At 45.3% G+C, this 27672-nt stretch overlaps 1 protein-coding gene across 2 annotated transcripts in view; it reads left to right on the top strand.

The window, feature by feature from the left end:
• The first annotated feature begins 1659 nt into the window (after positions 1 to 1659).
• PECAM1 (platelet and endothelial cell adhesion molecule 1) overlaps positions 1660 to 27672 on the top strand; it is a 108899-nt gene continuing 82886 nt past the window's right edge. The window contains exon 1 of one of the 2 annotated variants that reach the window (XM_034942725.3): positions 1660 to 1945. The gene's annotated coding sequence lies outside the window, so the exon portion shown is untranslated. Of the gene's footprint in view, positions 1946 to 19493; positions 19578 to 27672 lie in introns of those variants that run through there. The other variant, XM_014342194.4, reaches the window with a different exon arrangement.

Below are 27672 nucleotides of genomic sequence, written 5' to 3'. Positions count from 1 at the left end.
GATTTAAAATACTGATATTATAAAATAAAATCCTAGGTCAACATAAGTCATTTATTTAGCCAAAATGATAACTCAAAGATTTTAAAAAGACAAACACTTTTACTCATTGATAGAGGAAGAGGTAGGTTTCCAAAAAAGAAGTCTTTTTAATTTCCCTTCTTTTTCCTGTAGTTTATTCAAAAGGCAAGCAAAAATCTTTCATTATCTTTTAATATTACATGAAAATTTTGTTCAAGAGAGAAAGCCAAATTTCACCTTTGCATTAGTGTACTATTAATGTCAAACCCAATTCTTAATAAAAGCTATAGACAAATTTATTTAATTTCATTTAGTTTGACCATAAGGTAAGATTCTCGTAAACCTTTTATAACCCTTTACAATTTTCTGTTAAAATCAAATCAGCCAGGCGCAATGGTTCATGCCTGTAATTCCAGCACTTTGGGAGACTGAGGTGGATGGATCACTTGAGATCAGGAGTTTGAGACCAGCCTGACCAACATGGTGAAACTCCGTCTCTACTAAAAATACAAAAATTAGCCGGACATGGTGGTACACACTTGTAATCCCAGCTGCTTGGGAGGCTGAGGCATGAGAATCGCTTGAACCTGGGCGATGGAGGTTGTAGTGAGCCCAGATTGTACCACTGTATTCCAGCCTGGGCAACAGAGCGAGACTCTGTGTCAAAAAAAGAAGGATCAAATCAATGCCCTATGAAAACCCTGTTGTGGTTTTATTTCAATGTTCAATTTATGGAAAAATGGAATAATATCCCTTTAACTATAGCCAATATGTTCACACATAGAATTTGTTTTATAAGATTAATCTTTCACAAACCTTTCACAACTTACTCAAAACTTTAGCTTTATTCTATCAAACTTAATCCTTTAAATCTCTAAATTAGGCCAAAAAACCTACATTCCCATATCTTCTTTACCAAAAACACATTCTACTTTCCTTACATACCTTGCATGTGAAACTGTTTCTCCAGTACTCTCAATTACATATGTTATAATATTACCTCTTAGTTACTTTTATTCTTGGTGAAAAACCTAGCAAGTAAGAGATTCTATTTATGTACCAGGTGTGGCGCCTAGAACACCTGCTAAGAAGTGCAGATAAGGTCTGACTCTTCTCAGCATAGCTAGGGGGCATAGCTAACTCCACTTCCTCAGCCCTTTGCTCCAAAGCAGGTAAGTTGAACAATTATCACATTAAATAGGCAATTTATGGCATTTAACCATTCAGCAAATGTGTCAGAGGTGCTGGAACCAGAGCAACTATTCTTTTGAATAGGAGCTGGGTAAAATGAGGCTGAGACCTTCCGGACTGCATTCCCAGGTTAGGCATTCTTAGTCACAGAACAGGAGATCCGCACAAGATATACGTCACAAAGACCGAAGTGATAAAACAGGATGCAATAAAGAAACCAATCAAAACTTGCCAAAACCAAGATGGCAAGTAAAGTGACCTCTGGAATCTCTTCATTGCTCATTATATGCTAATTATAATGGATTAACATGCTAAAAGACACTCCCACCACTGCCGTGACAGTTTACAATACCATGGCAACGTCTGAAAGTTATATAGACTGCCTCAGTTTCAAGAATTCCTTCCCCTTTTCCAGAAAACTCATGAATAATCCACCCATTGTTTAGCATACGATCAAGAAATAACCATAAAAACAGCCAACGCAGCACTCTGGGCTGCTACGCCTCTTGAGTAACCATTCTTCTGTTTCTTTACTTCTCTAATAAGCTTGCCTTCACTGTACTCTGTGGACACACCCGGAATTCTTTCTTGTGTGAGATCCAAGAACCCTCTCTTGGGGTCTGTATTGGGACCCCTTTCCAGGAACATCTTCCTGGCAAACCACGAAAAGACATTACCAGAGAGACCCTTGGCCCAAAGGAAAATCATCTGTGCAGCACTAATTGGCCAACTTTGGGTAAGTAGTGGGTAGCTTTTATCCCGGTTAAGGGACAAAAATTTGGGTTAGAAGCCCAACTTCGAAGGGTTAGATTCCCCCCTAAGACATAGGGGGTTAGAGGTCCCCCTCAGTAAAGCCCCTCTTAGTTAAAAATGGATCTAGTGGCCGGGCGCAGTGGCTCACGCCTGTAATCCCAGTACTTTGGGAGGCTGAGGCAGGTAGATCACTTGAGGTCAGGAGTTCGATACCAGCCTGGCCAACATCATGAAACCCCGTCTCTACTAAAAATACAAAAATTAGCTGGGCATGGTGGTGTGCACCTGTAATCCCAGCTACTGGGAAAGCTGAGGTAGGAGAATCACTTGAACCCAGGAGGTGGAGGTTGCAGTGAGCCGAGATAGTGCTACTGCACTCCAGACTGGGCGACAGAGTGAGACTGTCTCAAAAAAAAAAAAAAATGGATTTGGCATTATGAGATGCTAACAGCTATTCTCTTTGGGTTAATCCACCTTGCGTTCTTTGCTGATGACTGAGGGTAAATTTTTTCCTCCATCAAAGGGGAAAATTGAGAGCTGACAGGACTCCTGGAAAAGATCCCTTCGTTACTGACAAGCAGTTGCCTGAACTTTTGTTTCAGTGTTGCTGTGATGGTGGATCTTTCTATGGCCTCCTGGTGCTTCTCATCTCCCTTTCTCTGCCACAAGCAATGCTTTTCTCCTTCCAGTTTCCTCTCTCTGTCTTCCTTTCCTTTCCCTTTTCTATCTTTTCTGTCACTCAGGGTGACTGTCCACTCTTCCATCTTGCCCAGAGACCACATATTGAAACTCCTGGTTTGGAGGTCCTTCCACCCCACTTTGAGTAGATCAAAGATGACAGGGGCCAACAGGGGCAAGTTTGAGCCTTGCCAGGCTGATATTTGGTGCTCAGCGGGGTAGCTGTTTTGTCACATGTATTTTGCTCCAGCCAGAATGAAAAAACGTTAATTCGATTTCTCCATGCAGCCTTTTGGGCAGCATCTTGCAAAACTGAGAGGCTTTTGCTTATGGTTCCATGAAACAGAAAAAGATGATTTTCTTTTGTCACATGGCTTGGCCCCCATAGCTATGGCACAGCAAGCAGGGCCATCAAAGTCATACAGAGAAAGGGAACCTAGAAACTTGGCATGCTGGCAAAAGGGTAAGAATTTCTTACCAGTCAGAGACCAGGTGCAGTGACTCATGCCTGTAATCCCAGCACTTTGGGAGGCTGAGGTGGGAGGATCACCTGAGGTTGGGAGTTCGAGACCAGCCTGGGCAACATGGTGAAACCCCTATCTCTACCAAAAAAACCCACAAAAATTAGTTGGGTATGGTGGTATATGCCTGCAGTCCCAGCTAATCGGAGGGCTGAGATGGGAGGATCACTTGGACCTGGGAGGTGGAGGTTGCAGTGAGCAGAGATCTTGCCACTGCACTCCAGGCTAGGTGGCAGAGAGATATCCTGTCTAAAAAAAAATAAAAATACAAAATTTCTTACCAGTCAAACTTCTGGCCTCTCTCTGTGTGCAAACTGGTTGAATAAATGGTTAAAAAAATAGTGTCTGTCTCCTCTGCAAGGTTTTGATTAATAGGAAAAATGATTTGTGAGGCTAGTCTTAGGCTGTAGTGAATCTGGTGTACCTTGTGTCATGAATTTGTCTTTCTGTGTTGTTCTGTCATGAAGAGAGGGGTACCACAGGATAGAATGTGGACTTGGGACCCCTATAAGCCCACTATTCAAGCTGGCCCATCAGATTTCCTGTCTTGAATTTTCCTTTCTCAGAGCTACCTTTGGAGATTCCAGATCTTATAAAAACTGCTCACCACCTCTTTGAAAATACCTCCTATGCCCATGATTAAGTTGTAACTTTAGTTAAGGCTCATTGGTTTCACCTGGGAGAGCTTTTAGTCTCGGTATGTAATAACTCGGTGGAAAATATACTTTTAGGGATGGCTAATGGCAGCTATGGGGAATACTCGGTTCTTTCCATGTTTGGATCAGAGACTCATCTTCTTGGAAGCTGCATGCTTTCCTAGCCCTGTTCCTCAAAGGGCTCCAACCCGAAGCTAGCAATCCAGTTAAAAAACTTAAAAACTGGGCCAAGTGGCTCATGCCTGTAATCCCAGCACTTTGGGGGGCCGAGGTGGGTGGATCACTTGAGGACAGGAGTTCGAGACCAGCCTGGGAAACGTGGCAAAACCCCATCTCTACTAAAAATACAAAAATTAGCTGGGCGTGGTGGCGGGCGCCTGTAATCCCAGCTATTCGGGAAGCTGAGGCACGAGAATTGCTTGAACCTGGGAGGTTGAGGCTGTAGTGAGCCAAGATCATGGCACTGCACTCCAGCCTAGGTGACGGAGTGAGACTCTGTCTTTAAAAAAAAAAAAAAAAAAAAAAAAAAAAGCTCTTCCATCTGTGTGCATATTTATATGTGTTGTGTGTATAATGTTTATATAAAAGATCTCTAAGTAATTGGTTTAAAGAAAAATAAGCACTTAAATCAAATATTTCTCAGGAAAGTAGAAATTTTAATGCCTTTTAGTTCCCATGACTTTAATCTTTGGGAGATAAAGATAGTTTTAAAGATTATTGGTAAAATAAAAATGTCTTCAAAATTTAAACATTTGGTCTAAGTTAGGCAGGTCAGATACTGTGTTTACTAAACTACATAAACTGCTTCTGTGGCTTTTGGAACCATTAGAGACTAGGGAAGGCCTGGGGATATATGAGGGTAGCCATGCCCCCTGGCTATGCTAGAAAGAGTCACACCTTATCTGCACTACTGCCTGCTGTCCTAGGTACCATACTCGGTACTTGCCAAGTTTTTCACCAAAAATAAAAGTTGCTAAGAGTTAACACTGGGACATAGGCATACAAGGTGTGTAAGGAAAGTACAATGTTTTTGGCAAAAGATTACAAGATGGCATGGGAATGTGGATTTTTTGGCCTAGTTTAGAGGGTTAAAGGATTGTTTTGGCCGGGCACAGCAGCTCACACCTATAAATCCCAACACTTTGAGAGGCTGAGGCAGGTTACTTGATCATTTGAGTCCAGGAGTTCAAGACCAGCCTGGGCAACATGGCAAAACCATATCTCTACTAAAAATACAAAAATTAGCCAAGCATGGTGGCGCAGGTCTATAATCCCAGCTACTCAGGAGGCTGAGGCACGAGAATCTCTTGAATCCAGGATACAGAATTTGCAGTGAGCCGAGATCACACCATTGTACTGCAGCCTGGGCAACAAAGCGATTCTGTCTCAAAAAGAGAAAAGAAAAAAGAAAAAAAAAAAAAAAGGACTGTAAAATTTAGATAGGATAAAGCTGAGGTTTCAGCAAGTTGTGGATGGTTGTGAAAGGTTAATCTCATAAAGAAATTATATGTGTGAACATATTGGCTAAAGTTAAAGGGGGTATTATTCAGTTTTTTCAATAAATCGAACATTGAAATAAAAGCACAACAGTTTTCCTTGGAACTTCTGTTCTTTAAAAAAAGAAAAAGAAAAAGAAAAAATCTTGTAAAAGGTTTATGAGAATCTTACCTCATAGTGAAACATTAAGATTGTATAGATTTGTCTATAAGGTTTAATTAATAATTGGGTTTGACGTTAATAGTACATTAATGCAAAAGTGAAATTTAGCTTTCTCTCTTGAACAACATTTTCACATAATATTAAAAGACAATGAAAGATTTTTCTTCGCTTTTAAATACGCTACAGGAAAAAGAAGGGAGAAAAAAAGACATTGTTTGGAAAGCTGTCTTCCCGCTATCAATGAGTAAAAGTTTTTGTCTTTTAAAAATCTTTGAGTCATCAATTTGACTAAATAAATGACTTGTGGTGTCCTGGGATTTTATTTTATAATATCAAGTGCTTTAAATCTTTGATATTTGACAAACTTTCCAAAATCAAATTCTAAATTATGTCTTTTTCCGACCTGATTAATCCTTTTAGATGTTAAGTTCCATAAGTTCAAAATGAAATATGTGGCTTATTTGGTATATTAAAATCATACAGAAAGCTGTCAAATATAAAACAGTGTTTGGCTTTCTTTGGATTTTATTTGTATGAATGTGTTATTGATGTATGCTCCAAAATTATGGGAAACTCATGTAATTCTGACATGACTTATTGTGTGCTATCAGTAATTATAACTGTTATGTAAAATTGTTGTATGCCACAGAAATAACCAAAATTCCTAGTCAATTGTGTCTTTAACCGTGGCTGCCCTAAGACTTTTTGTCATTGTTAACTAAAAGTATCTGAGACAGGTCTCAATCAATTTAGAAAGTTAATTTTGCCAAGGTTAAGGACATGCACCTGGGAAACTGTGCCATTCTCCAAAGATTTTGAGGGCTTCAATATTTAAAAGGGGAAGGATGGATATTGGGGGAAGAGGAAAAATTTTTTAAATGTCTGGGTAGATAAGAGACAAATGGTTGCATCTTTCTGAGTCTTTGCTCAGCCTTTCACTGAATACACAGTTTACATAAGGCAGGGGAGTAGATGAATAGCCACTTATGCCATGTCTGGCTCAGTGAATCTGCATTTTTACATATGCTAATGTAAACAGTAGGGCAGAGGAAGCAGTCAGATATGCATCTGTCTCAGGTGAGCAGAGGGATGACTTTGAGTTCTACTCTTTGTCCTGCACCTGTGAAAATAAGCTATCAATTTACATTGCCAGGGTGAAATTCAACAGAATGTTCTAAGGTAAAGATCTTGAGAACCACAAGGAATTTACTTGTGGGCAAATTGTAAGGGAGGTATATGGCTTTTTTTTTTTTTTAATCTTTGTAGCTATCTTATTTAAGAATGGGAGGCAGGTTTGCCTGACGCAGTTCCCAGTGTGACTTTTCCATTTTGCTTAGTGATTTCAGAGTCCTGAGGTTTATTTTCCTTTCACATCATCTACAGACAATTGTCTTGTTTTGATCCTCTTCAAAAGGTGGCTTATAATCAGCTATAGAACTCTGACAAGGACTCTTAAATGCAAGTTTCTGATAACTTTGGAAAGTTTGCCACTAAAAAGGAGAGGAAAGAACTTCCAAGACTCTCTTGGAAAATGAGTCTATAAGCATTGAGCAAAACAGGAACTAACTGCATAGACTGAACTAATAAAAAGCCAAAAAATCTTTTTAGTTTTTTCTGCAATTTAAACTGACCCTGCTTATTCCTGGGAACCAACCAGTGATTTCTGGCAGCTGCTCAGGAAAAGAGAGGAATGAGTAATATAAAAATCTGGATTGGCTGGGCGTGGCGGCTCACACCTGTAATCCCAGCACTTTGGGAGGCCAAGGCGGGCAGATCACAAGGTCAGGAGATTGAGACCATCCCGGCTAACACAGTGAAACCCCGTCTCTACTAAAAATAGAAAAATTAGCCAGGGCGTGGTGGCAGGCCCCTGTAGTCCCAGGTACTCAGGAGGCTGAGGCAGGAGAATGGCCAGAACCCAGAAGGTGGAGCTTGCAGTGAGCCAAGATCACGCCACTGCACTCCAGCCTGGGCGACAGAGCCAGACTCCGTCTCAATTAAAAAAAAAAAAAAATCTGGATCAATATCTAATTCTGGGACAGATGGAATTGGCTAGCGACTCCATATCACCTTGGTTCCAACAGTTGTCTAGTTCATGGAAAGCCTCCTTACTTGGTTTACTTTAGATAATTTCTTAAATTGAACACTTGTTAATCTTCTAAATATCACCTTTTGTCAGAACTCAGAGTTATGAATGGCCTTGACCATACCAATGCTCTCTGATTAAGCTTCTCTCTACCCTGAATACAAGACAAACTAATAGTTAGGCAGGAATGTCATCACCCTTATTTCTCCTAAAGAAATTACAGATGATGGATCCCATCGCTCTACAACACTTAGGATGAAAAGTCTCCTTGTAAAAGGGAGGGGGAGTGTGTCAGAGGCACTGGAACAAGAATGACTCCATCTTGAGTAGGAGTTGGGAAAAGTGAGGCTGAGACCTGCTGGGGTGCATTCCTAGGAGGTTAGGCATTATCTAGAATCTAATGGGGCTTATTTAGAATCTAATGACTCCAAAGCAGGTAAGATGAACAATTATCAAATTAAAGAAACGTCCTGGCCAACATGGTGAAACCCTGAGTCTACTAAAAAAATACAAAAATTAGCCAGGCGTAGTGACACATACCTTTAGTTCCAGCTACTCAGGAGGCTGAGGCAGGAGAATTGCTTGAACCCAGGAAGTGGAGGCTGCAGTAAGCTGAGATTGAGCCACTGTACTCCAGCCTGGGTGACGCAGCGAGACTCCAGTCTCAAAAAAAAAAAAAAGCAAAAGTTAAAGCAGTTTATGATATTAAAGCATTTAGCAAATGTTTCAAAGGCATTCGAACCAGAGAAACTCCCTCTTGAATAGGGACTGGGTAAAATGAGGCTGAGACCTGCTGGGCTGCACTCCCAGAGAGACATTCTTAGTCACAGGACAGAAGATCAGCACAAGATACAGGTCACAAAGACCCAGCTGATAAAAAAGGATGTAGTAAGAAGCTGCCAAAACCCACCAAAACCAAGATGGTGAGGAAAGCTACCTCTGGCTGTCCTCACTGCTCATTATATGCTCATTATAATGCATTAGCATGCTAAAAGACACTCCCACCAGTGCCATGAGAGTTTACAAATGCCATGGCAATGTCTAAAAGTTAACCTATATGGTCTATAAGGAAGAGAAATCCTCAGTTCCAGGAATTCCTTGCCCCTTTCCCAGAAAGCTCATGAATAATCCATCCCTTGTTTAGCATATAATTAAGAAATTTCCAAAAATAGCCAACCAGCAGCCCTCAGGGCTGCACTGCCTATGGAGTAGCCATTGTTTTGTTTCTTTACTTACCTAATAAAAACTTGCTTTCTCTTTACTCTGTGGACTCACCCTGAATTACCCCTTGTGTGAGATCCAAGAACCCTTCCTTGAGGTCTAGATTGAGACCCCTTTCCAATAATAAATCTATATTTTACTCAAACCAAGGAAAAGGGTGTGAATAACTGCAGTTAAGACTGTAACGGCTCAGTGGGTTCACCTTGCCCACTGCCTAGACAGACCGATTTATTAAGACAGGAGAATTGCAATAGAGAAAGGGTAATTCACACACGGCCGGCTCTGCAGGAGACCAGAGTTTTATTATTACTCAAATCAGTCTCCCCAAGCATTCAGGGAGCACAGTTTTTAAGGGTGGGTAGGGGCAAGCCAGGAAGCCAGGAGTGCTGATTGGTCAGGAATGAAATCCACAGGGAGTAGAAGTTGTCTTCTTGCACTGCGTTCCTGGGTGGTGGCCACAAGATCAGATGAGTCAGTTTATTGACCTGGGTGGTGCCAGCTGATCCATCAAGAGCAGGGTCTGCAAAATACCTCAAGCACTGATCTTAGGAGCAGTTTAGGGAGGGTCAGAATCTTGCAGCCTCCAGCTGCATGACTCTTAAACCATAATTTCTAATCTTGTGGCTAATGTTAGTCCTACAAAGGCAATCTAGTCCCCAGGCAAGAAGGAGGTCTGCTTTGGGAAAGGGCTGTTATTGTCTTTGTTTGTTTGTTTGTTTTTGAGATGGAGTCTTCGCTCTGTTGCCCAGGCTGGAGTGCAGTGGCGGGATCTCAGCTCACTGCAACCTCCACCTCCCAGGTTCAAGCAATTGTCCTGTGTCAGCCTCTCGAGTAGCTGGGACTACAGGTGCCCGCCACCACACCCAGCTAATTTTTGTATTTTTAGTAGAGACAGGGTTTCACCATATTGGTCAGGCTGGTCTCGAACTCCTAACCTCAGGTGATCCACCCGCCTCAGCCTCCCAAAGTGCTGGGATTACAGGCGTAAACCACCTCACCCAGCCACCACTGCACCCAACTTATCTTTGTTGTAAACTATAAACCAAGTTTCTCCCAAAGTTAGTTCAGCCTGCCTAGGAAAGGACACGGACAGATTGGAGGTTAGAAGCAAATGGAGTCGATTAAGTTAGATCTTTTTCACGGTCTCAGTCATAGTTTTGCAAAGGCAGTTTCAAGACGGCCAGGAAAATCTTACACATGGAGAGTTCTTTAAAGATGTAAGTTAAGGCCAGGTGCGGTGGCTCACGCCTGTAATCCCAGCACTTTGGGAGGCTGAGGTGGGCAGATCACCTGAGGTCAGGAGTTCGAGACCAGCCTGGCCAACATGGCAAAACCCCATCCCTAATTTTGTAAAAATACAAAAATTAGCCAGACATGGTGGTGCACACCTGTAATCCCAGCTACTCGGGAGGCTGAGGCAGGAGAATAGCTTGAGCCTGGGAGGTGGAGTTTGCAGTGAGCCGAGATCATGCCATTGCACTCCAGCCTGGGAGACAGAACAAGACTCTGTCTCAAAAAAAAAAAAAAAAAAAAAAAGACCTCAGTTAATTACTGGCTTTAGGGTGGAGCCTTTTAAGGAACAGGGCCAGGAAAGTATGCAGTTTCTAGGGACTAATAAGCAGGCTTGGATCCCCAAATAAAGGGAATCAGGCTATCCCTTACAGGAGTCTTATCTCTCAGTGTGGGTGGGTGGGTATGTTTCCATACCTTCTAGGTGGTCAAGAGCATGCTTCTCTGATCCAAACATGCAAAGAACTGAGTACTCCCCTATAACTGCCATTAGCCATCCCTTGAAGTATATTTCCTACCTAGTTGTTACACATTAAGGCTAAAAGCTCTCTCATAATGTAATCTCTCATACCCTAAATGTAAAAAACATCAGGTAACACAATGCAAAACAGAGCAGAGCCTGACTTTTAACCAAATCTCTTATTACCACTCTAGCCAGGACAAATAGCCAATATTCCTGGCTTTTGGACTTTACCAAAGGTAACCTTCCAGGTGAAACCAATAAGACTTAACTAGGATTATGACTTAACTATGGATGTGCATTTTTTTGTTTTGTTTGTTTGTTTGTTTGTTTTGTTTTTTTTGAGATGGAGTCTTGGTCTGTTGCCCAGGCGAGAGTGCAGTGGCTCGCACAATCTCAGCTCACTGCAACCTCTGTCTCCTAGGCTCAAGCTATCCTCTTACGTCAGCCCTCCTAGTAGCTGGGATTACAGGCACACGCCACCACGCCCAGCTAATTTTTGTATTTTTAGTAGAGACGGGATTTCTTCATGTTGGCCAGGCTGGTCTCAAACTTCTGACCTCAGGGGATCCACCCGCCTCGGCCTCTTTTTAAAGTGCTGGGATTACAGGTGTGAGCCACTGTGTCCGGCATGTGTGGTATTTTCAAAGAGTGCAGTGGCACGCACGATCTCAGCTCACTGCAACCTCTGTCTCCCAGGCTCAAGCTATCCTCTTACGTCAGCCCCCCAGTAGCTGGGATTACAGGCACGTGCCACCATGCCCAGCTAATTTTTGTATTTTTAGTAGAGACGGGGGTTTTGTCATGTTGGCCAGGCTGGTCTCAAACTTCTGACCTTAGGGATCCACCTGCCTCGGCCTCCTTTTAAAGTGCTGGGATTACAGGCATGAGCCACTGTGCCCGGTGTGTGTGGTATTTTCAAAGAGGTGGTAAGCAGTTGTTACAAGATCTAGAATCGCCAAATGTAGCTCAGAGAAAGGAAAATTCAAGATGGGAAGTCAGAAGTTGTTCATGGTGGGGAAGATAATTAATAACTGGCAAAAGTCACACAGACAGCAAACCAGAAAGCACTTATTCCCTAAGCCGGGAATTGAACCGAGGCCCCCACTGTGAAAAAAAAGATAAGGGCTTAGCCACTTAGCTAGGGTGCCGGGCAATTTCTAGTACTCTTCCTAGAAGGAGCCTAAAGCAGTCAATTTCGAGCTTGCAAAGGCTTTTAGCTGCTCAAGTTAATTTTTAGAGCTAAATATGATATGAACCTCCAAAATTCCCACCCTTCAGATGGCAGAAGCCAAGAGAAAGTACCCTGACATGGTCACAGGGTTAAAGGATCAAGCTCCCGCCTCACCTCCCGGAGTAGCTGGGATTACAGGTGCTTGCCACCATGCCCGGCTGATTTTTTTTTAATTTTAGTAGAGATGAGGTCTTGCTATATTTCCCAGGCTGGTCTTGAACTCCTGAGCTCAAGCGATCCTCCCACCTCAGCCTCCCAAAATGCTGGGATTACAGGGGTACATCACCATGCCCAGCTGAAATTACCCTTTTAAACCAAAGCCAATAAGGATCTGGGTAGGCCCTTAGCTGCCGGCAGAAGTGACCTATCCTAAGAGATGATTTGTCAAGATTTTGTTAGTGGAGAGAAGACGATTCCAGAAAATCTGGGTGTTTACCACGGGCTGAGCACAAGGAAGGAAGGAAGGCTTTGGGTTTCCTTGTAGGGACAGGGGACAAGTAAGGGCTCTGGTGACTCTGTCTTGCTGTCTTGTATCCGGAATGGCCTGGGCTGCCGCCTGGGAGAATGCTGCACTCCCTAGGTCCCAAAGTGATGCCAGTGGATCTCCAGACCCCCTTCAGGGAAGGGGGTGCTGAGGATTCTGGGAAGACTACATCAGCTGACCTGAGTGAACTTGTTTCTTGTTTGTTTGTTTTGCTTGTTTGCTTGTTTGTTTGAGACAGGGTCTTGCTCTGTAGCCCAGGCTGGAGTGCAGTGGTGTGATCTTGGCTCACTGTAACCTCCATCTCCCAGGCTGAGGTGATCCTCCCACCTCAGCCTCCTGAGTAGACGAGACTACAGGTGCGCGCCACCACACCTGGCTAATTTTTTGTATTTATTGTAGAGTCAAGGTCTCACTATATTGCTCAGGCTGGTCTTGAATTCCTGGGCTCACGTGATCCTTCCACACTAGCCTCCCAAAGTGCTGGGATTACAGGAGTGAGCCACTGCGCCTGGCCTCAACTTTTTAAATTTAATTTCAAGTGACTCAAAAGAAAAACAAGCGAAAATAAAAATAAAGTGTTAAGGCATAAACAGTTAATGGGCAGTCAGTTTCTTCCCTAGCGCTTTTGAAATTACAGACACTTGACAATGACGCCATCTAGTGGAAGGTTAGCAGGTCAGACGAAACCCATCTATTTCTCCTGATTCTTGCTCTGTCAGTCCACAGCTGTGAATAAGTGAGTTTTGCTGGCCATCCCAGGAGTGGACTAGCCCCAATTGTGGGGCGTCAGCACCCAGGAACAACATCCTATGAATGGTCTTTCCTGCTTCTCTGAGTTTGCTGGGCTCTCCTCTGGTCTTTCAAGTTCCAAAGAGAAGAATCTAGCACTTACTGAGTACCTCCTGGTTAAAGGTCAGTTTATTAGATGGGCCAGCTGACTCCATCCTCATAATGACCCTGTGACGTGTTCTGTTTCACACATGAAAAAACCCAGCCTGGTCAACATGGCAAGTCCTCATCTCTACAAATAATTTAAAAACTAGTCAGATATGGTGGGGCGTGCCTGTGGTCCCAGCTACTGGGGAGGCTGAGGCAGGAGGAGTGCTTGAGCCCCGGAGCTCAAGGCTGTAGTGAGGCATGGTCACACCACTGCACTGCAGCCTGGGCCACAGAACAAGACCCTGTCAAAAATAAATAAATAAATAAAAAGGAAACTGTAACTATAAAGGTAGTCTGTCTCTTTGTAGGAAGGCTGAAAATACTTGTTTGTACATAGTGCTAGAAGAGCCTTACTGTTGGAATTTACAGAGGGAGAAGCTGAGATGTTTGCTCAAAGTTGCTTGCTACTCAATGGGAATGGTGTTTGGGCTGAAACTCAAGTTTTTTGGGGGCAAAAAACTTGTGGTGAGCACTGTAGCCTCGACCTCCATGGCCCAGGTGATCCTCCTGCCTCAGCCTCCCCAGTAGCTGGGACTAAAGGCATACTTCATCATCACACCTGGCTAATTTTTTTTATTTGTGGAGACGAGGTCTTGCCGTGTTGCCCAGGCTGGTCTCCTGAACTCAAGCGATCCTCCCTCCTTGGCCTCCCAGAGTGCTGGGATTCCAGGCATGAGACACCATGCCTGGCCTATTTTATATATTTTCAATGTACTATTTCTGTATTACATATTTTATGTACTTTTTAATATCAATAGTATGTCTGTATTAGAAATAACAATGTAAAAGTGAAATAAGCACTGGGAGTGTCCAAAGCTATTTTAAAGGTGTTTGGGGTGGCCAGGTGCAGTGGCTCTCGCCTGTAATCCCAGCACCTTGGGAAGCTGAGGCGGGTGGATCGACTTGAGGCCAGGAGTTTGAGACCAGCTTGGGCAACATGGTAAAACCCCGTCTCTACTAAAAATACAAAAAGTTAGCTAGGCATGGTGGTGCACCCCTGTAATCCCAGGTACTTGGGAGGCTGAGCCACGAGAATCACTTGAACCCACGAGGTGGAGGTTGCTCTGTCTCAAAAAAAAAAAAAAAAAAAAAAAAGCGTTTAGGAGAAGCTGCGGCTGATAAATTACAAATAGATGGGTTTTCGTCTGACCTGCTAATCTTCCACTAGATGGCGTCATTGTCAAGTGTCTGTAATTTCAAAAGCGCTAGGGAGGAAAGACTGCCCATTAACTGTTTATGCCTTAACGCTTTATTTTTATTTTCGCTTGTTTTTCTTTTGAGTCACTTGAAATTAAAGAAAAAAAAGCTGAGGCCAGGCACAGCGGCTCACTCCTGTAATCCCAGCACTTTGGGAGGCCAGTGAGGAAGGATCGCGTGAGCCCAGGAATTCAAGACTAGCCTGAGCAATATAGTGAGACCTCGTCTCTACAAGAAATACAAAAAATTAGCCAGGTGTGGTGGCGCACACCTGTAGTCTCATCTACTCAGGAGGCTGAGGTGGGAGGATTACCTGAGCCTGGGAGATGAAGGTTACAGTGAGTACAGTGAGCCGAGATCACACCACTGCACTCCAGCCTGGGCTACAGAGCAAGACTCTGTCTCAAACAAACAAACAAACAAACAAACAAAACAAACAAACAGACAAGAAACAAGTTGAAGTTCCCTTCAGAAATACCCTCCTGCTTCAAGCCTATAGAGGGTAAACCAAATGAGGTGCTCGTTAAAAGAATTTAGTCCTTACATGAAAAATACCATCAAATGCATGTAGAGTTTCTTTTAGTCCTGCAGAAATTCATACCTGATACCTTGATTATCACAGAGAAAAATGTTTTTGGCTACTTTAAAACATTCCATAATTCTGAGCAGGCTGGCAGTCCTACCTTTTCACCATCAAAACCCCCCCATTATTTTTATTATGTATTTATTTATTTTATGTTTTGAGGCAGGGTCTCGCTCTGTTGCCCAGGCTGGAGTGCAGTGGCACAACCATGGCTCACTACAGCCTTGAACTCCAGGGCCTCATCCTCCCAACTCAGCCTCCCTAATAGCTGGGACTACAGGTATGTACCACCAAGCCCAGCTAATTGTTTTGTTTTGTTTTGTTTTGTTTTGTTGTTGTTGTTTGTTTGTTTTAGTGATGGAGTCTCACTATGCTGCCCAGGCCAGTCTCAAACTCCTGGACTCATGTGATCCTCCTGCCTCTGCCTCCCAAAGTGTTGTGATTATAGGCATGAGCCAACACTCCTGGCCCCTTCATTATTTGTATTTTATAAATCTCATTATTGGGAATATTTTATCCAAAATAGCATTAACTAAGTAGTCAATGATTTTTCTATTTGTATTTATATGTATATTTGATTAATTAAAGTCCCCAGTAGATAAGGGACAACCTTGCTAAATTGATAAAACTCCATCCCTGCCGGGCGCAGTGACTAATGCCTGTAATCCCAGCACTTTGGGAGGCCAAGGCGGGTGGATCACTTGAGGTCAGGAGTTCGAGACCATCCCGGCCAACATGGTAAAACCCCGTCTCTACTAAAAATACAAAAGTAAGCTGGGCGTGGTGGCAGGTGCCTGTAATCCCAGCTACTCAGCAGGCTGAGGAAGAAAATTGCTTGAACCCACGAGGAGGTTGCAGTGAGCTGAGATCACACCACTGCGCTCCAGCCTGGGTGACAGAGCAAGACTCTGTCTCAAAAAAAAAAGAGAGAGAGAGAATGCGTCTCCTTCCTTCTTGAAATGCCCAAATTGCCGTGGTCATATCATTGATGAGCTAAGTAATGGGATTCTTGGGCTTATAAGTTTACAGTGGCTGAAGCCTCCACTGTATGGGGCAGTTTTTGTGAAATCCTCTAGTACCGGAATGGCACCATGGAAGTGGAAGGAATAGAGTGGAATGTCATTGAGTCTTCCTCATTCAAAAAAAAGAGCCCCTTTGCAGATATAGCTGTCCATATCCATGGGTTCCAGATTCATGGATTCAACCAACCGCGGATGGAAAATATTCAGAAAAAAATTCCACAGTTTCAAAAGTTGAAACTTGAATTTTCCACGTGCTGAGTACTATGTTGAATCCCCCACAAATGAAATGATGTGCAGCATCTGATGTGGTTTTATAAGTAATCTATAGATGATTTTTTTTTTACTTCTCCTTATGGAGCAGAGCTAACTCATAGGCAGTACACCTAGAGTTGGCCATAAGTAATCTAGAGATTATTTTAAATATACAGAAGGGTGTACCTAGGTTATATGCTAATACTATGCCATTTTACAGAAAAGACTTGAGCATCCTGAGATTTTGGTATCTGTGGGGGTCTGGTACAATCCCCCATGGATATCGAGGGACAACAGTATTCACAAAGAAAAAAGTTTAATTACACCAACAGCACATTTAATTAAGTCTCCAAGACTCCATCTCCGATGGGGTGAATTTAAAGAATGCGTTATTATGATTTTGATAGTTGGTCAGAATTTCGTATCTGGATAGCTGAGAGCCAGACCTACTAGCAAGTAGCTTTGTGTTGACCATGGACAAGTGGAACTGTGATAATTCTAAAAAGGTGATGTTCTCTTACTAATTACCAAATGCAATTCTAAAAGCAAACACCACATATATGTGAATGTTAGTTTTATTGGACAAGGTCAAAAAAGTTTCTCTCCCATAGAAGGGAAAAATGAGACATCTTTCTCTCTTTGCTTTGAATGATTGTGTGTTTGGAGGTGAGTGTGTCGTGGGTTTGTAATTCACCTCCTTAGGGGCAGGGAAGTGTGGTACTCATTTTTGTAGCCCCTCATCCAGCCTGCACAGAGCATTTAGTGGCCATTCAGTCAATGAGAGTCTGTATATTTCTCTAATTTCTGGGCAGCAAAATGGGGTAGGTGGTTGATTTTAGTATTTGGAGCATCCAACAAGGAGAGGACTGTTCCCAACTCTCCGGTTTGTCCTGTGGTGTTTCTTTCTTTTTGTTGTTGTTGTTTGTTTGTTTTGAGATGGAGTCTTGCTCTGTCACCCAGACTGGACTGCAAGGGTACGATCTTGGCTCACTGCAACCTCTGCCTCCTGGGTTCAAGCAATTCTCCTGCCTCAGCCTCCCGAGTACCTGGGAGGGACTACAGGCGTGTGCCACCATGCCTGGCTAATTTTTGTATTTCTAGTTAGAGATGGGGTTTCACCATGTTGGCCAAGCTGGTCTTGAACTCTTGATGTCAAGTGATCTGCCTGCCTCAGCCTCCCAAAGGGCTGGGGTTATAGGCATGAGCCACTGCGCCCGGCCTGTCCTGTGATGTTTCTGACCTTAAGTCTTGCCCTCCGCAGGCCGTGGGCACCGGGAAGACAAAGCTAACGTGACTGTTTAGAATGTATTTCCTATTGGCCGGGAGCAGTGGCTCACGCCTGTAATCCCAGCACTTTGGGAGGCCAAGGCGGGTGGATCATCTGAGGTTGGGAGTTCAAGACCAGCCTGTCCAACATGGAGAAACACTGTCCCTACTAAAAATACAAAATGAGCCGGGCATGGTGGCCCATGCCTGTAATTCCAGCTACTTGGGGAGGCTGAGGCAGGAGAATCACTTGAACCTGGGAGGCGGAGGTTGCAGCGAGTGGAGATCACACCATTGCACTCCAGCCTGGGCAACAAGAGCGAAATTCCATCTCAAAAAAAAAAACGTATTTCCTACCTTGGTGGCTTCTATGGGTTCCTGGGCAGGTGGGATGGTTTTTGCAGTTGTATTTTGCTAGAGGTGACAGTGGGGAGGAAGTGCATGGAAGGTAAAGCTGGGGGTTTTTTTGTTTGTTTGTTTTTGTTTTCTTTGAGATGGAGTTTTGCTCTTGCTACCCAGGCTGGAGTGCAGTGGTGTGATGTTAGCTCACTGCAACCTCTACCTCCCGGGTTCAAGCAATTCTCCTGCCTCAGCCTCCCTAGTAGCTGGGATTACAGGCACCTGCCACCAGACCCGGCTAATTTTTTTTGTATTTTTAGTACAGATGGGGTTTTACCATGTTGGCCAGGCTGGTCTTGAACTCCTGACCTTAGACGATCCACCTGCCTTGGCCTCCCAAAGTGCTGGGATTACAGGTGTGAGCCACCCTGCCCAGCCAAAGCTGTGTTTTTTTAAGCAACAATATTATTCTAGGCATTGTGCTAAATTTAACAGCTTTACCTACCATAAAACTCACCCATTATAAGTGTACAATTAATTCAGGGTCTCTTAGTTAGGCTTGCACATAAAATACAGGATATCCAGTTAAATGTGAATTCCAGGCTGGGCACAGTGGCTCACACCTGTAATCCCAGCACTTTGGGAGGCCTAGGCAGGCAGATCAGTTGAGGTCAGGAGTTCGAGACCAGCCTGGCCAAAGTGGTGAAACCCCCGCCCCTACTAAACATACAAAAATTAGCTGGGTGTTGTGTTGCGTACCTGTAATTCCAACTACTTGGGAGACTGAGGCAGGACAATCGCTTGAACCAGGGAGGCAGAAGCTGCAGTGAGCTGAGATCGTGCACCTGTAATTCCAAGTACTTGGGAGATGGAGGCAGGAGAATCGCTTGAACCAGGGAGGCGGAGGCTGCAGTGAGCCGAGATCGCGCCGGTAAACAGCAAATGTTTTCTTTTCTTTTCTTTTCTTTTTTTGAGATGGAGTTTCGCTCTTGTTGCCCAGGCTGGAGTGCAATGGCGCAATCTCGGCCCACTGCAACCTCCGCCTCCCGGGTTCAAGCGATTCTCCTGCCTCAGCCTCCCGAGTAGCTGGGATTGCAGGCATGTGCCACCGTACCCAGCTAATTTTGTATTTTTAGTAGAGACAGGGTTTCTCCATGTTGGACAGGCTGGTCTCGAACTCCCAACCTCAGGTGATCCACCTGCCTCAGCCTCCCAAAGTGCTGGGATTACAGGCGTGAGCCACTGTGCCCGGCCCAGCAAATACTTTCTTAGTGTAAGTATATCCCATGCAATATGCAAGGATGTCCCATCTGAGACATACTTATATTAAAAATAGTATTTATTGCTTATCTGAAATTTAAATGGGCATCCTGTATCTTTATTGACGAAATTCGGGAACCCTACAATTTGTGAAGACAGAGTTGTACAAGCGTCACCACGATCCAGTTGAGCACATTTTCTTCACCCCCAAAAGTTCCCTCTTGCCCAATGGCAATCGTCCTCCGATCCCTCTCCAAGTCCCAGGCAACCTCTGGTCGGCATCCTGTCTCTATAGATTTGGAGAAGACTGTATTTTTAAGTGGAGAGACTTGGCTGTTACATAACTGTTTAGCGCCCGAGTATTTGCATGAAGAGTTTCATTTCATTTTTTCAAGTGGAACCATGGAGGAGAGTGGCTGCCCAAGGTGGGGTTTGTCTTTTGCCGTCTGAGTGGCCCCTGGGATGCAGGTATGTCCATTATTTAAATCTCTTGGTGTTTACAGACCACATGGGTAACCCCTGTTGTGGCAAGGCTGAGGGCCTCTTCACCTGTCACTGAGTGTGGGGACTCTTTTCAGGCCTGGGCAGGGCAGGAAGTCTGGAGGGGATATCAGGTGATCAGAGGGCCATTCGAGAATGCTGCAGGCTACAGTGACAAAATGCTGGTCCTGGGCTATCTGAGACTAGTCCTGGAATGACTTAACTAAATTAAATCTTATGAATCAAGGTGCCTAGCACCGTGCCTGTTGCCTAAAGTGTAGCTGGAAAATAGTCTCCCACGAATCCAGAGTGACATTTGCTCCATACCCAGTTGGGCCTAAGCCTCTAGATCTAGAGATATCCATGAAGAATGGCTCTTGCTTTAAGAACTTAATTCTTTAGTGACTAATGTTTCTAGAGCATTAACCGCAGGCAAGCATTTTCTAAGAGCTTTACATATGTTAATGTCCAGTCCTCACAGACACACTGTGAGGCAGATGCCTGCATTCTCTCCATCTTGCCTATGAAGAAATCAAGGCTCAGAGAAGTTAAGCAAATCCCCTGAGGTCACACAGCTAGTCTGGGCCTAGAAGAGCCTTTTCTCCTACTATTACTCTGTGTTGCTTCACAATATGGTGTAAGTTCTGTGGGAGCCCAGAAAGCAAGGCATCTGAGCTACTGGGAAGGAGGGATGAGACAAGTCCCCTGAGGAGTTAGCTGACCAAGGAAGCAGGGAACAGCATTTCAAGCAGAAGGAACAGCACATGCAAGGGTTACAGGCAAGAGACCGTGGCCTGCATAAAGAGTGGCTGATGACGTTTGGGATAAATGACTTCCCAGAACATTTCAAAAAAACTCAAATGTTTTCTTTGGGGAAAATAGTCTGATTTTGGCAAGAGAAAGAATCTCAGAAGAGAGCCTTGAGACCTTCAGGAGCTATTGTTAACTTGGTGAATTGTCTCTGGTGCATCTCTCTCCCTCACAAGGCCTGTTTGTTCTTCTGTGATAAAAGGGCTAATAGCGCCTGTGCTGTGGGCTCATTTAATAGAACACAGTCGTGTGTAGGGCGTAATAGAAGAGAATGGAATGGAATAATGTAGGTGGCATGCATCGAGAGCTTCGCATGTGGTGGCCACCCAGGTGTGGCACAGCCCTGGGCCCCGACGCATCCGCTCGGGCACCCATGCCTTACTGACACATTGAAGAGGAGCTGGGAATTTGTTTTCCATCTGGCAGAGCCCCTTCCGTCTTCCTCTGCCTGCGGTTCTGGGGGCTCAGTCTGGAGAGGCGCCAGGCGGCTAACCGACTCTGGCATTGGGAATGCATTTGCAGGGAGCCAGGGGAAGGGAGAAGTCTTATTGCCGGCTCCCTCCAGGCTCCCTTCCTGGTGATTTATCACTATGGAAACTGAGCTCCTTTCCTCTTCGCGCTGCCGGCTGGTGGGGGTGCACATTGTTGATGCCGTTGCCCCACAGATCAGAAGTTCCTTCCTCTTTCCTGCTGCAGAAATGCCACAGTAACCTACGTGGCCCAAGAACTGCAGCTCACACCTGAAGAGCCCAGTCTTGGGAAAAACAATCTCATCGGATTCCCCAGGGGTTAAGGGGCCTTCTGGGTAAGCAGAGCCGGCCTGAGAACAATGTCAGGGGAGAACAATGCAGCCACCGGGCTGAGCTGGTGGCCCTGCTGTTCCTCTTCCTTCAGCTTCCCTAGTTGGGGGTTAAAAATGGATTTACAGGCAGTCGCAAGTATCATCATGTTAGGCGGCAGAAAACTGAAACTCAGAGTCTCTTAGTGTGGGCAAAGTCTCCCGTGACAACCCACTTGCTGCAGGTGCCCAGCCCTGCATATGCCCACCCATGACATATGCCCACCCACTGCATTTGCCCACTCACTGCATATGCCTACCCATCACATATGCCCACCCACTGCATATGCCCACCCACTGCATATGCCCACCCACTGCACATGCCCATCCACTGCGTATGCCCACCCACTGCATATGCCCACCCACTGCACATGCCCACCCACTGCACATGCCCACCCACTGTGTATGCCCACCCACTGCACATGCCCACTCACTGCACATGCCCACCCACTGCATATGCCCACCCACTGCACATGCCCACCCACTGCACATGCCCACTCACTGCACATGCCCACCCACTGCGTATGCCCACCCACTGCACATGCCCACCCACTGCACATGCCCACCCACTGCGTATGCCCACCCACTGCACATGCCCACTCACTGCACATGCCCACCCACTGCATATGCCCACCCACTGCACATACCCACCCACTGCACATGCCCACCCACTGCACATGCCCACCCACTGCGTATGCCCACCCACTGCACATGCCCACTCACTGCACATGCCCACCCACTGCATATGCCCACCCACTGCAATGCCCACCCACTGCAATGCCCACCCACTGCACATGCCCATCCACTGCATATACCCACTCACTGCATATGCCCACTCATGACATATGCCTGTCCATTTCATGTGCCCACCCATGACATATGCCCACCCATGACATTCCCAGCCAGTGCGTGTGCCTATCCACTGCATATACCCAACCCCTGCATATGCCCACCCATTGCATATGCCTGCCCATTACACATGCCTATCCACTGCATATACCCATCCACTGCATATGCTCACCCACCGCATATACCCACTCACTGCATATGCCCATCCACTGCATATACCCACTCACTACATATACCCACTCACTACATATACCCACTCACTATGTATACCCACTCACTACATATACCCACTCACTACATATACCCACTCACTATGTATACCCACTCACTACATATGCCCACCCACTGCATATGTCCTCCCATCACATATGCTCACCCACTGCACAGGCCTGGTGAGAGCTGGCTCTGCTGGACTTGATCTGGCCCTCCATAGCCATTCCTTAGAGGCCAGTGCCTGGATTAGAGCACCCTGGGCATGGCATCACATGTACCTGTGCCAGGTCCTAGACTCAAGGACACAGGGCAAGGGGGGATTCCAGAGACAACAAAGGAAGCTCCCTGGCCAGGAAGTCCTGAGACACTACCAGGCCCAGCAGTCCCCTTGCTGGCCACACAGACAAGACATGGCCAACCTCAGGGCCTCAGGGTCCTTCTCTGTAAGTTGACCTAAGGGATTCCTCTGTAGGCCTCATCCTATGGGGGATGGGAGAGAGGGAGCTAAGAGCACCTCCTACTTGCCCATCTCTCTCTTAAGAGAGGTTCATCTAAGAGTAGCTTTCTGGGGAAACTGGCCTTCAAACGACCTGGGAGAAAAACATTTCATTTAGGAGCTGAGGCTTGTCAATGCATCTCACAATAATTTGCAGAAATCCCCTTTACCTCCCTGAATATACAAGATCTTTTCTAGGTGCAAAATGTTCCTGTTTGTTTTCCGTTTAGAATTTCCCCTTATTGGGAGCATATTTGCTCCCTCTCACCCTCAGAGAAAATTTCCAGGTTCCTTCCACATTCTAAAGAGCAATGTGAAAATTCAAGGTTTTCTGTTTTGTTTTGTTTTGTTTTTTTTGAGACTGAATCTCAGTCTATTGCCCAGGCTGGAGTGCAGTGGCGCAATCTCGGCTCACTGCGACCTCCGCCTCCCGGGTTCAAGCGAATTCTCCTGCCTCAGCCTCCTGAGTAGCTGGGCCCACGGCATGTGCCACCACGCCTGGCTAATTTTTGTGTTTTTAGTAGAGACAGGGTTTCACCATGTTGGCAAGGCTGGTCTCCAACTCCTGACCTCAAGTGATCCTCCTGCCTCAGCCTCCCAAAGTGCTGGGATTACAGGTGTGAGCCATGGCATCCGGCCCTATTTTTTAAATAGAAATATTTTTATTGAGATAATAGTACATTTGCATGCATTTGCAGTAAATAATACAGAGATATGTGCCAGTTTCCCCTAATGGTAACATTTTGCAAAGCTACAGTACACCATCACAACCAAGTTTTCTGGGTTTTGTTTATTTGTTTGTTTTGTTTTTGAGACAGGGTCTCGCTCTGTCGCTCAGGATGGAGTGCCATGGCCCAGTCATGGCTCACAGTAGCCTCCACCTCCTGACTCAAGCAATCCTCCCACCTCAGCCTCCCGAGTAGCTGGGACCACAGGCATGTACCCCCATGCCTGGCTAATTAAAAAACAAAATTCATGTAGAGATGGGGTGTCTCACTATGTTGTCCAGGGGGGTCTCGAACTCCTGGGCTCAAGTGATCCTCCCGCCTCAGCTTCCCAAAATGCTGGGATTACAGTCACCAGCCATAGCGCTGGCTGCAACTGGTCCATTTTTAAAAAGCTCTAATTAAAGCATGTCGTTGACATTTGGGAGGTATTCATCCACAAGCCCAGATGTGTTCTCACATTCTGAGTATTAGGAATGTTTACACAGGCTCCTGACGTGGTCCTAAATCACATGAATCTCATTTCTGTCTAGAAGCACCATTTCCTGTGCATATTCTTGTACCCCAACTTGGCTGCATTTTTGATTTTTACATATCTATTTATTTTAATTGTGTTTAATCAGGTAATGAAGCTCTAAAGAAACAGGAAACATGGAGACAGTTGTATAGAACAAGGTGAAGGATTACATCCTTGAATAACCTTGGTGAATACATATGTTACATTCAGTGTATTTCAACTGTTTCATACTTTGATCCCTTCCATCTTTGTTCTAGCCCAAGATTTTTCTATTGTGGAATATTTCAAGAAGTCCTGAAATGTTTTTCTTTCTGTCTTGTTTTGGTTTTTTTTTTTGAGACAGAGTCTCACTCTGTCACCCAGGCTTGTGTGCAATGGCGTGATCTCGGCTCACCTCTGCCTCCCGGGTTCAAGCAATTCTCCTGCTTCAGCCTCCCGAGTAGCTGGGATTACAGGCGTGCACCACCATGCTCAGCTAATTTTTTGTATTTTTAGTAGAGATGGGGTTTCATCATGTTAGCCAGGCTAGTCTCAAACTCCTGACCTCAGGCGATCCACCTGCCTTGGCCTCTCAAAGTGCTGGGATTACAGGTGTGAGCCACCGCACCGGGCCCTGAAATGTTTTTCTTCCAGAGGCCCTGTGTGAGGAATTAGGGCTCAGGGCTGAAGGCAGGCAGCCAGCATCACCACTTCAGCTGTGGGATCGTGGACAAGAGTACTAACCTCTCTGAGAGTCTTGTTTCTCTCTTGTAAAAGGAGGGTAATAACAGTAACTGACTCATAGGATTAAAGGAAACGTGAGAAGTATGTAAGCGCTCAATAAATATTAGTTATTATTATTTAAATAAAAGCTCCATAGCGGAGTCTTATAATTTTTAGGAGTAAAATCATAACTCTCATGCAAATATAATATGAACATGTGTCAAATATTTTATTTAACTTATCAATTAATGAGTGAACCAGTGAAATGCTATAACTTACTCAAAGGAGAATCAAAGAGGATATGTATATATGATTAGATTGATTGACCAATTGATCATTAGATACGCAGATATCTACCATCAGGGATGCTAAAATGAGTTGGCTTAAAAGATGTAAAACTGGTTGGGTGCGGTGGCTCACGGCTATAATCCCAGCACTTTGGGAGGCTGAGGCGGGTGGATCACCTGAGGTCGGGAGTTTGAGACCAGCCTGACCAACATGAAGAAACCCCGTCTCTACCAAAAAATACAAAATTAGCTGGGCGTGGTGGTGCATGCCTGTACTCCCAGCTACTCGGGAGGCTGAGACATGAGAATCACTTGAACCCAGGAGGCGGAGGTTGCAGTGAGCCGAGATTGTGCCATTGCACTCCAGCCTGGACAAGAGCGAAACTCCGCCTCAAAACAAAAGATGCAAAATTGCTCAATATCATTAGGGGAATTATCAACTGCATCATCCCCACTGGTCACAACTTGCATTTCTCCGGACAACCTGGAAAATTATAAGATATCTCAAAGACAATGAAAGGCACAGATACCTCATAGAGTCAGATAAGCTGGAAGAATATGCTAGATTGCCTCTACTTTTTGTTGAAGACACCCAGGAATGTTTTAGGCCTATTTCAAACCCTTTCACAATTTTTCCTGATGCTTGTTCATTTGATATGAGGTCAAAGGACAATACTTAACGTGACCCATATCCCTATAGAGTTTTATGATATTGAGGCCCGCAGTGGCCTTATGAGGAGCAATCTACAGGCTGGTGAGCTGAGGCTTGGTAGACTTGGCTCACATGAGTTCAGAAGTCCACAAACCTCCCCCAGGGCAGCTCATCCTCCCTTTCTTTTTTCTTTTCTTTTCTTTTTTTTTTTTTGAGATGGAGTCTCGCTCTGTCACCCAGGCTGGAGTGCAGTGGTGTGATCTTGGCTCACTGCAACCTCTGCCTCCTGGGTTCAAGCGATTCTCCTGCCTCAGCCTCCCTAGTAGCTGGGATTACAGGTGCCTGCCACCATGCCCGGCTAATTTTTGTAATTTTAGTAGAGATGGTATTTCATCATGTTGGACCAAGCTGGTCTCGAACTCCTGACCTCAGGTGATCCTCCCGCCTCGGCCTCCCAGAGTGCTGGGATTACAGGCGTGAGCCACCGCACCCCGCCAGCTCCTGCTCCCTTTCATGGTGGGTGGTGCAAAGCAGGATTGCTCTTGGCCCCTCAAGGCCAAACTAATGAAACTGTGCTACGTGCAACTGATGCAGGGCAGGTGAACTCCAGAATTGGGGCTTAGCCTGGCAGGGTTCTTGGCTTTGCCCAGGAAAGAATTCAAGTGCAAGCTAGGGGAGCCGGTGGTGTTAGACAGCAACTTTTATTGAAGCGGCAGTGCACAGCAGCAGCAGACAGACTGCTCCTTGTGGAGCAGGGCTACCCTATAGGCAGTGTGCCCAGAGCACCAGCTCAGGGCAGTTCTGCATCATATGTGTGCCCATCTAGTTATATGCAAATTAAGGGCCAGACTATAGAGAAATTTCTAGAAAAAGGGTGGTAACTTCTGGGTTGTCAGGTCATTGCCGTGGAAAGGGGTGGTAACTCCCAGTGTTGTCATGGTAACGGTAAACTGACACGGCACACTGGTGGGCGTGTCTTATGGAAAGCTGCTTTCTCTCAGTCCCTGTTTAGCTAGTCTTCAATTTGGTCCAGTGTCCAAGCCCTACCTTTGGAGTCGAGTTCTGCCGCCTACCTCAGAACATTTGTAGAGCCATTTAAAAAGGAAAACTCTCTAATGTGACCCTTTGTAGATCCACTTTATGTCTGATAAGGAAAGGTTGGAATTCTTTCTGCTGTGTAGGCACAGGTTCAGGGCCACACAGCCCTTCCCTTCTTTGAACACCGGATTAGTGCATCAGGGAGCCCCGGCCTGGTGGATTCAGGCTCAAACACTGGAAACAGTCCAGCAAAACCTTGACCTATAGAGAGTGAAGGGCACAGGGCCAGGGGAGGGGAGCTCTTTGCGGACACAGAGTGACTTCTTTCTCTAACCTGCCTTTTGGGTTTCCTTGGCTTTTCCTCCCTCCTCCTCTCGGATGAACTTGTGAGAATGAAGGTGCATGTCTGTGGCCCATGCTGGGTCCTCCAGGCATGGTGGGCTCTGGGAGGGCCATGGCTGAGGAGCCCAAGGAAGCCAGGCCCGTTGCTTTCTCACGTGAGGATTCGTCTCAGAACCATGACACAGTCAAATGAGAACAGAAACCCCACTCTAAGGCCGGGGGCAGTGGCTCAGGCCTGTAATCCCAGCACTTTTTTGGGAGGCCAAGGTGGGCGGATCACTTGAGGTCAGGAGTTCGAGACCAGCCTGGCCAACATGGCAAAACCCCATCTCTACTAAAAATACAAAAAATTAGCTGGGCATGGTGGTGTATGCCTGTAATCCCAGCTACTCGGGAGGCTGAGGCACGAGAATCACCTAAACCCAGGAGGTGGAGGTTGCAGTGAGCCAAGATTGTGCCACTGCACTCCAACCTGGGTGACAGATCCAGACCCTATCTCAAAAAAAAAAAAAGAAAAGAAAATCCCACTTCAAATCTCTACTAGAGGTTGCTTGAAGGTTGCTGGAAGGGAGATGTGAGGGCAGACTTACACCACGCTGCACAGAGAAAAACCC

Source organism: Pan paniscus, chromosome 19, assembly GCF_029289425.2.
Source record: "Pan paniscus chromosome 19, NHGRI_mPanPan1-v2.0_pri, whole genome shotgun sequence".
NCBI classification, from domain to species: domain Eukaryota; kingdom Metazoa; phylum Chordata; class Mammalia; order Primates; family Hominidae; genus Pan; species Pan paniscus.
This window is presented reverse-complemented; position numbering and strand designations above follow the sequence as displayed.